Source organism: Thunnus maccoyii, chromosome 2, assembly GCF_910596095.1.
Source record: "Thunnus maccoyii chromosome 2, fThuMac1.1, whole genome shotgun sequence".
Lineage (NCBI taxonomy): Eukaryota > Metazoa > Chordata > Actinopteri > Scombriformes > Scombridae > Thunnus > Thunnus maccoyii.
In genome coordinates, this window is record NC_056534.1 from 2,276,137 (window position 1) to 2,286,497 (window position 10,361).

General features: G+C 40.2%; 1 long non-coding RNA gene across 1 annotated transcript; it reads left to right on the plus strand.

Annotated features, from left to right (window-relative positions):
- The first annotated feature begins 4,006 nt into the window (after window positions 1-4,006).
- Window positions 4,007-8,805, plus strand: LOC121910788. Its single transcript, XR_006099732.1, has 3 exons — window positions 4,007-5,560; window positions 8,123-8,161; window positions 8,380-8,805. It is a non-coding gene; the product is annotated as an uncharacterized LOC121910788 (long non-coding RNA).
- The last annotated feature ends 1,556 nt before the right edge of the window (window positions 8,806-10,361 follow it).

Genomic DNA, 10,361 nt, shown 5'->3' on the forward strand with positions numbered 1-10,361 from the left:
TGGACTGATGAATGTCATTTATTAAATGTTTTTGCTACCCTCCTGGCAGCCGCTGGGTTTCAATATATATCTGTGAAAACCAACTTGAAGAGACTTGTGATCCGCTGCAGACAAACAGTCAACATCTAGTCTGTCTTCATCTTCGTCAACAGTGCAGGAAGATTTTATGTCGACCAAAACATATTTTCAAGAGTCTCAAAGCCGACTTACAACGTAAAAACAACCAGGATTAAAAACAAACTGGTAGAAACAAATTAAAACAAGTAAAACCAGTAAATAAGAAGTTAAAAATGACTACAAAGGATTAGGGATGTACCAGTATTTGTATTTGTATCTGTATTTGTATTCGAATAAAAGTGGAAAGAGGCTTAAAAATCCTGTTTTTGTTTTTATGACACTTTTAATTTTAGAAAATTAAAGTGCTACAATAAGTGCTCATGAATAAACTACCTTATGAGGGAGGTCCCCACACCGGGTCTCGAACTGGAGTCTCCCAGATCATAGACGACTGCGCTGAAAGATCTTCAAAGGCGATTCTTGCTTTTCACTTTTCATTTATTGCCTATTTTTTACAATCTAACTTTGTGGAAAGGAGAAGAGGAACAACAGGTTATGGAGAGTCTCTTGAGAGCACTTCACTTATGTCAGTAGTTCAGCTTTATCTCTGAGGAACACCCCCAACTCCAGGAGTGATGTCCAAATTAGGAAATGTGCATCATGTAGCAGGTGGATGTGACTCCCCTCGTTGAGACCTGCTGATAGACGTCACAGCGGAGCAGAGGAGAGACACTGAGATAGCGATGTAACCGACCTGCACGCTGGTATTTGACGGGGTTTTTTTTCTTCCTGAATACAAATAATTTTTAAAATATTCGTATGAAACAACTATTTGTGCTTTGCTGAATAACGTATTTGTATTCGGGCACAACCCAACAAAGGATCCAAATTAATTGCTGGAGTGCAAATTAAGTAATTTTTTGCAAATACTAAAGTCTTGTTTGACTTGATTGTATCTGAACCTTGAAGATTGAGAAGTTTCTTATTCAGATGGTTTTTGTTGCTGACTTTCAGGTTTCTGTTCAGTGCTGAGAAACAAACTAAAAGATCGTCGGTTTTCTATCAATATTTCGATCAGGAGAGACTCAGTTTCTTTATGAAATAAATTATATTTATTGAAGCATGATAGATGAAGGTGGAAAAGTCTTTGGTGATTAGACGCCATCGTGATGTCGCTGGATATGAAAGGTGAATGAGTCTAGACACTGGTGGTGGTGATGAAGAGGCGTAGATCTTGGTGGTGTAGGTAGTGGCTTCTGGTGAACTCGGGCCTGGTCCTGAAGTAATGGAGTGGAGAAGGCGAGACGGAGATCTGGGATGAGGAGGAGAGAGCTTCCAGGTGCGTCCGTGGAGGTGGATGGGGCGGAGGAGAGTTTGACAGGTGAGCTGTGATTGGTGGTTAGTAATCGTGGAGCGATCTGATTTGATAACGAGGAGTGACGAACTCCTGAACAGCTGATGGGAAAGCGGGAGGAGCGTGGGAAGAAAGAGAGGAGAGGGAAATGAATGAATGGTTAAAGATAGTCTTCCTGCCTGAATTTATGCTAAGCTTCATTAGTATTCAGAAAATTTTGAAGAAAGAAGAAGAAGAAAAATGCCAAAAATTCTCTGGTAGCAGCTTCTCAAAGGTGAATATTTGCTAGTTTTCCAGTTTTCCATGATAGTAAACTCACTGAAAGTTATCTGAAACATTCACTGCATGTTTGCATTACTGTACACTGTATAAAGTGTTCAGTAAATAGGTGAAAATATTTTAATACTCTGACAGAATCTCCATCTCACAAAGCGTTTTTTGTCTGTTATTGCAACTCAGTCGCCAGACAGAACATTGATATTGTGCAATTCTGCAAAACCCCAAGATTACATCCAACAACAACGTCTTTCCATCTCCGACGCCAACGTTTTTTTTTTTTTTTTTTTAAAGTGATTTCTTTCTAAAATATCCTCACATGACAGCTTTCATTAAAAAAGTACTCCATCAATTTAGCGCTGAACTCCTGTTGCACTGTTCAGCTAAATAAAAACATTTGCTGGTTTCAGCTTCTTAACTGTGAGGATTCGAAGCTTTTCTACACGAAAGTTGATCAGACAAAACATTTGAAGACGTCAGCTTGGACTGTTAAAGTATTATCTAACGTTTCATAATCAGTAATAAAAATAATGGTTATTTGCAGCCTTAGAGAGGAATGAAACAGCCTCTATAATGTAGGTCTGAGCATGTGAGTGTCTAATAACATCATCCTGGTAGATCTGATTCTTGTGTAAAATAAGAGAATCTTTCTTCTTTCTTTTACTTTTCAGGCTTTTTTTCAGTCAGTCTGAGCTATAAATAGATTAAAAGAAAATCCAAACCAGTAACTTTCAGATATGTGATCTTAGAATGAAGAATAAAGATTAAATAATCCTACATTATTTTCTTGAATTGCTGGTTCTGCATCCCTCCTCATCTTCCTCCTCTTCCTCCCTCCAGCTCTCTCTCTCTCTTCTCTCTCTCTCTCTCTCTCTCAGTTGGCAAAGCGCCCGGACTCAAACATCCCCTCTTACAAATATGCGCTCCCCCTCTTCCTCCCTCAAAAAACCACCACTGCCACCATCTAAACATATCCTGCTCCTGGCCTGCCTGATAACTTTCCATGAGCCTGCGGCTGACACCGGAGAGTTCTTCCCCCCCCCCCCCCCCCCCCCCCCTTCCCACAAAAGCCGATCCCATCCCCGACCGACCACGGCGGAGGAAGAGGAGGAGGAGGAGGAGGAGGGGAAACGCTTCGGTCCTTCCTCCATGAAATGAATCGTGGCTGGGAACCAGATGTTCACAGCTAACAATGACAGAGGGAGAGACATCTCTGTGGGGATTTCAGCTACCATGCACAGGCTGTTATTAGAGTAGGGATGGATTTTTTTTTTTTTTTTTTTTTAGCTTGGGAAAGAGATGAGAGCATGTGAAGCTGTCCGGGTCATGATGGAAATCCTGCCGCGCCTGCGGGAGGACTCAGCGAATCAGTGAATGAAAGGACGGGATCAGGTGGATGTTAAAGCTTCGTCCTGCTGGGAAAATCACTCATAGCTGATTATATCAAGAACCTGTTGTTTTGTTTTTTAATAGTGAAAGTGAAATGTGTCACACAGTAAGGAAGGTTTTAAGATGTAAGCAGTGATTTTACATTTATTAAAACTTTAGTAGAAAATCATTTTCTAATGAAACAAATTAGTGTTATAATTCAACCCAGTTTTTTTTACAGGGAGACGAATTATCTGCATCCTCCTCTACGAAAACAAACGTACACGGATATTAAAACCGGTAAAAACACTGAATAAAACAGTTTCACATAAAAAATCAATGTTTTTCCATAGACTGTATAAAAATATTGACATAGTTACCGTGACGTCACCCGTTGGTTTCTGAAGAGCAGTTTTGAAGCTCAAAGTGAGCCGCTCCGGCCGTCGCCATCTTGGCAGTGCGTGACACCATCTAACCCCCAGCCAATCAAAAATGGGCAAAGAGGCGGGCCGAATGGCTGAAACAAGCCACCTAGCGGCTGGCGGACCTGTCACTCAAAGCAGCCATGTCCTTCATTATGCAGAACTTTACGGCTTAATAAAATTTAAACAGGTGAGTTATAAAAAAATTCACCCCCCGTACAGTTGTCATGAAAGAGGAAATTATCTACAGAGACCAAAACCGTTGTTTGTACCAGGCTGTAAACATGTTTATTTCTGCTGTAAAGTTGGGCATTTTAAAATAAATTTGATTTTGACTTAAAATCAAATAAACATCAGTTTATAACACTTTCTGTACAAACACAATGCAGACGTATGCATCTTGTGCGTGTATAATCTTTGGTAGAGGAGGTATGACGCCATCGACAGGCGACCAAATGAAACGGATCATTACCTTGATTAAATGACAGATTTCTCTGAGTTTGAAAATTGTTGGAAACATTTGGGATAATGTAAGTACACAACTCAACAACATATATAACATAGGTCTAGTTGTTTTTAGACATTTTAATGTGAATAGTTACACATTCTAGCTTTAACACTGTTGGTTAAGGAAAGATCAGGGTTCGGTTTAAAACACTAAGCTTTTTGCCAGTTGATTATCTAGCGACACACACCAACCCGCCACCTTCTAATCAGGCAAAATCACCTTATAAAATGAAAGAAAATCACATTATATGACGTCACTTCTCTGGGAAGGATTGGTATTTCACCTGCACGCAATAAAGTTATTTGTACACAGATTGAAGAGAAGAAGCTGCATAATTAGCAATTAGACAGAACATACTGACGATTGAAGTAGTACTGCTGATAAAAATATCTAGTTTGTCCTGACAGTCCAGGTAGAGGAAAGGTCACGGGGTCATGAAATGAAAAAGGTTCATCCTCTGACAAACCAGAACACACATACAGTAAAAACCAGCTTATTGGTCCCTCAAAAGTCTCAGGTTTACTCCACATCCTTTGGGTTTATATAATTTGATTAATCTCAAATAAATTATAAATTAGCTGCAGTGATCTGAGCTCTGACTGGTTAATAGTTTTAGTTTATATTGAGCTCATTTGTTGTAAAGTTGTTGTTTTATCAAACTGCACACAGAGAACTGAGGGACAGTTCGTATTATTCCATCACAGGAGTACTGTAACCGCGACCTGCTGTTATTTAATAATCCATCGACTGTTCAGTGTATAAAATGTGGATCATTATTCCCCGAAGCCCAGTGAACATATTCAGATGACTTGTTTTGTCTGAACAACAGTCGGAAACACACAGATGTTGAGTTTACTATCATGGAAAACTGGAAAGAAGCTTCTACCAGAAAGTTTTTTGGCATTTTTCGCTTTAAAAAATGACTAAAACAAGTACTATCATATATAGTTGGGGTCAACAGGGACCCCGGGGCCTCGTAGGAGGTTAACGGCTGCTGAGATATTTATCTCTGACTAAAATATTAGCTGAATGTGAAAGTCAGAAGATGAAATGAGAGAAAGTGTGGGTTTTACGGAATACTCCTTTATAACTGTGATAGAAATTAAACACAGCTGTCCGTCTTCTTCCTCGTCTCTTCGGTGGTTGGTTTTCTCTCGGCCGTGTGGGCCGGAGCTCTTACACAACCCCATCGCGACACGAGAAGAGCAACCAAAGTCTAGAAACACACAAAACGCTCGGAGCTGGAAACTGGAAGATATATTCAGCTGCAGCCAGAGGCCATACGACACACATGGAGATGATAGTAGGAGCTGTCAGATTGGTATGCATGGACGGAGTGTGGGAGGAGAAATAAATTCATATTTCACAGCCTGCAGCAGCAGCAGCAGCAGCAGCAGAGAGCAGGGACGAGCCTTTGATCAGCGAGGATGTTGAAAATTCAGCTGAAGTTGTGTTCACAGGCGGGCCGGTTACGTAACAGCAGGAGAGCCGGACCACGCCTGTCCATCACACACTGTCAGACTCTTCTTCTTCTTCTTCTCTTCTTTTGGAAGTTGCTATCTTTAACTCCTGCAGGTTTGTTTTTTTTTTTTACCTCTTTTGCTGTTGACTCATACAAATCACCATGTTTCAAACAGCAAAGTGATGCTAGAAAAAAAAAATGAAAATTCTGTTTTTCTGCCACCTGGGTGTCGTAGTTTGTGTCAGCGGTTCCCGACCTTCTTTATCTGAAGGAGCGAAGCCTCATCAGATGTCCTCACGTACCCTCCGACACAGCATGTTATACATTCAACTAGATGTTATTTAAACACACAATATGTAATTTCAGCCGCTAGAGGTCTCTCAATCAAACCAATAGGAAAAGACAGAGTGTGATGATAGTGTGAAGTAGCAAGGGATCATGGGAGTTGTTGTCTATATTGTTAAACAACCAGCTTCTCCGGGTTCACTGTTAAGGACGTCTCCTCCTCTCCAGTGATTAAAACAGGTAAAAATACTGAATAAAACAGTTTCACGTAAAAATATCAACATTTCTCTTACGATGTTAAGCGGGCGCCAGATGTCCAGGAGGGGCTGTTAGCCGAGCTTATGCTAACGTTCGTTCAGCTTGTTTCTCTGACAATTAAAGATCCAGACATTCAGGATGTTTTTATCCGGAGTCGAATTATCTGCAGAGGTCTCCTCCTCTCCAAAGACAAACATCAACAGGGATTAAAACTGTAAAAATACTGAGTAAAGCTGTTTCTCCGACGATGTTCGGTGAGCACCGGACATCCGGTGGAGGCTGTTAGCCGAGCTGTTGCTAACGTTTGCTCAGCTTGTTTCTCTGATAACTTAAGATACAGATGTCTCCTCCTCTCCAGTGATTAAAACAGGTAAAAACACTGAATAAAACAGTTTCATGTAAAAATATCAATGTTTTTCCGACGATGTTCAGCGGGCACCAGACATCCAGGAGGGGCTGTTAGCCGAGCTTATGCTAACGTTTGCTCAGCTTGTTTCTAGAAGATCCAGACATTCAGGATGTTTTTATCCGGAGTCGAATTATCTGCAGAGGTCTCCTCCTCTCCAAAAACAAACATCCGCAGGGATTAAAACTGTAAAAATACTGAGTAAAGCTGTTTCTCCGACGATGTTCGGTGAGCACCGGACATCCGGTGGAGGCTGTTAGCCGAGCTGTTGCTAACGTTTGCTCAGCTTGTTTCTCTGATAACTTAAGATACAGATGTCTCCTCCTCTCCAGTGATTAAAACAGGTAAAAACACTGAATAAAACAGTTTCATGTAAAAATATCAATGTTTTTCCGACGATGTTCAGCGGGCACCAGACATCCAGGAGGGGCTGTTAGCCGAGCTTATGCTAACGTTTGCTCAGCTTGTTTCTAGAAGATCCAGACATTCAGGATGTTTTTATCCGGAGTCGAATTATCTGCAGAGGTCTCCTCCTCTCCAAAAACAAACATCCGCAGGGATTAAAACTGTAAAAATACTGAGTAAAGCTGTTTCTCCAACGATGTTTGGTGACCACCGGACTTCCTGGAGGGGCTGTTAGCCGAGCTGTTGCTAACGTTTCCTCAGCTTGTTTCTCTGATAACTTAAGATCCAGATGTCCGATGACTAAAATCCTTCATCCGGTTAAAAGATACAGTTAAAAACGACCAAGATCTAAACAGTTTATCATAAAAATGTGGCTTAAAACTGAATAAAAGTCAATTTATAACAGTTTATGTCAAACAACCACAACGCAAACGTATTATCTTGTGTGTGTGTTTACTCTTTGGTAGAGGAGTTATGACGCCATCGACAGGCGACCGAATGAAACGGTCCGTTACTTTGATTAAATTACAGATTTCTCTGAGTTTCAAAATTGTTGGAAACATTTGAGATAATGTAAGAACACAACTCAACAACATATATAACATAGGTCTAGTTGTTTTTAGACATTTTAATGCAGAAAAGTTACATATTGCGTTTGCTTTTGCCATCAGGCTCTGGAACGACCTGACTGAGATAAGGCTCACAGAACCAGTGACTTCTTTTAAATCACTTCTTAAAACCCATTTTTACAGACTTGCTTTTATTTAAGTTGTCTTTCAAGCATCTTTGTATTGTTTTTTGATCTTTTTATCATCTCTCTATTGTTTTTTTGTTTTTTTTGTGTTGTATCTTTGCTTTGCGTTGTACTACTTTTGCTTTGTCTGTCAAAGCACTTTGTAAACTGTGTTTTTAAAGGTGCTATATAAATAAAGATTATTATTATTATTACATTCTAGCTTTAACACTATTAATTCTCTACATGCTGATATTGTTACAATAATTTTAGACAATGAATTGTCAGTGTTTAGGTTGGTTTATTCAAGTTTGTATTTGTAAGTCTACCAATCCAAGTGGTCGATGTTTCAGCTGTTTATCTGTTACGTTTAGCTACTTCAAGCATTACTATTGATTTAACTGTCTATGATCTATTTATCTATAACTTTCAGCAAAACATTCAGATTCTCTGCTGGCTCTCGCTTTTTCCCCTGTAGTGTTCAGATGTTACAGCTGACTACATATGCAGATGTTAGATTACTTAAACACATTTAAGTTCACTTCAGTCACTGTAAATGACCTCAGATCAACCAGAGTTTGTTTTCAGGTCAGTGAAGCAGCTCAGCTCAGTGTCAACAACAACAACGTAAGTTTAAATTAATATTAGCAATATGAGCACAAATTAATAACATGAGGGAAAGGTGGCAAAACAATTAAAGTCACAATAAAACACAGAATACTAAAAACCTTTTTAAAAAACTCACATATCTAAATTTAAATGAAAGATTCAGATGTTTGAGTGTCACGTCTTTCAGTAGGGTGTAAATCTCTGACATGATGTATGTGTTTGTGATTATGTTCCAGCTCCACTTGGGCAGGAAGTGAACGGGTCACCTGACAAACAAAAGAAGGTGATAAAGGTCGAAACACCGAGCGGCCGCCGCTCTTTGATGTGTGCCTGACACGATGCAGATACAAAGAAAAAAAAAGAAAAGAAAAAAAAAGACATGAAGTGAAACAAGCTGCAGGGTAAACACTCGCTTCATCTCACTATGTGTGTGTTTACTGTGTCAGAGTCTCTGAAACGATCAGAGCCGGGCCGTCTGATTGGCTGTGACCTGCGGCGGGATTAGAAACACGTCTCCGCTTCCGCTGCGCTGCAGATAAAAACGCTGCTGACGAGGCAGAAGAGAAACACGGAGAGATGCTGCTTATACACGGCAGCTTCACACTGAGTGCATGTGTGCAGGACACTTTTCACATGTGGATGCGTGTACAGTGTGTGTGTGTGTGTGTTTGTGTGTGTGTGTGGTTACATAACATACACTTATAGCTTTGTATAAGTGTGTCAGTTACATATTCAGTTCACACATGCAAAAAGTGCACGTCTGCAAAGTGATGACACCGTCAGTGACACGGTGAGGTGCAGGAATGTAGCTGGTGGGGGTTACGAGAGAAAAGGTCAAAGGTCAGAAGGTCAGCAGCTGCTGTCCTGCCGGTCTACTGTCCGTCACGTCTTTTGGTTCTGTGAGCGTCTTTACACGTGAAAATAACAACAAAGCGGCGCTTTGATGCAGCTTTATACACAGTAACGCTCAAAAAGTGTATAAAGGAGGTTCAGCTTATTATTTATGATATATACTCTTGTAATGAGATTTTGAAAATTTGGTTTAATTTTATATGTAATGCCAAAGACTTTGAATCACAAAAAACCCTTTTTTTACACCTGTGATGTCATCGGTATCTTCTGGGAGAGATCGGGCCTCATTCACGAACAGTTTCATATTCTTATCCGTAACCTCTCTGACTCTCAGATTCAACAAACTATCTTAAATGTCCAGACTTGTTGTAAATCGCTCCTTTCAGTCTGCTGAATGTCACCTGTTCATGAGATCTGCTCATTAGCATCATTGACGCTACTAAAATGTCCATATAAGGCGACCTGTTAGGCTGCTGCACCAAAATATGCCAATAAAAATGATAAAATCTAAAAACTCTCTCTGTAAATGTGCAGCCTTGATGATGATGAAAGGCAGACTGTCTGTTGAGGACTCGTACGACAGCTCTGACCTCGTAAATTTTGTTCGTACGTCACAGAAAATTCTAAGTACAAGGAAATTGATCGCTCGTACGTGCCTCTTAAGAATGAATCGGTTTGATTTGTATGTTGATGTTGAAATGTTTGTGGATAATTAGAAAAGAAAAAAAGAAACCTTCACATAGCGCTAGCTGTGGGTTTTCTTTTCCCATCGTTAGTTGGTCCAATCTTAACTCAAGTCCAGACAACATAAACACAAAGATGATATAGTCATGTGACACTAATGAACACATCGGACGGCATCATTGGACGACAAGCAGCAGGGAAAGAATTTATTTAACAGGCAAACACAGATGCAGAAGGTTAAATGATTGAGACCTACTTATTTGTTTTCCATTGATCTTTGCTAATAAAAAAGGAGAGAGATGAGAGGTTTAATAGTTTGTTAGTGTCTGAGCTTAATGAATATGGGTATTTTGCTGACTGGGAGCTGGATCCAAACTGGAGCTGGCTATCAGACCCTACACATACAGACAGGTCCAGGTCTGAATGTTTGAGCCCTACAGTGAGGGGATCTGGTTGCTCATTTATGCTTTGGGAGGCATTTTGCTGGCATGGTTTGGATCCAATACAAAGTAGTTGTGAGTGATCAGCTTTATCCTATGATGAAACATGTCTATCCTGATGGGAGTGGTCTCTTCCAGAATGACAATGCCCCACTTCACAGGACACGAGGGGTCACTGAATGGTTTGATGAGTATGAAAATGATGTGAATCATATGCTATGACCTTCACCGTCACCAGTTAC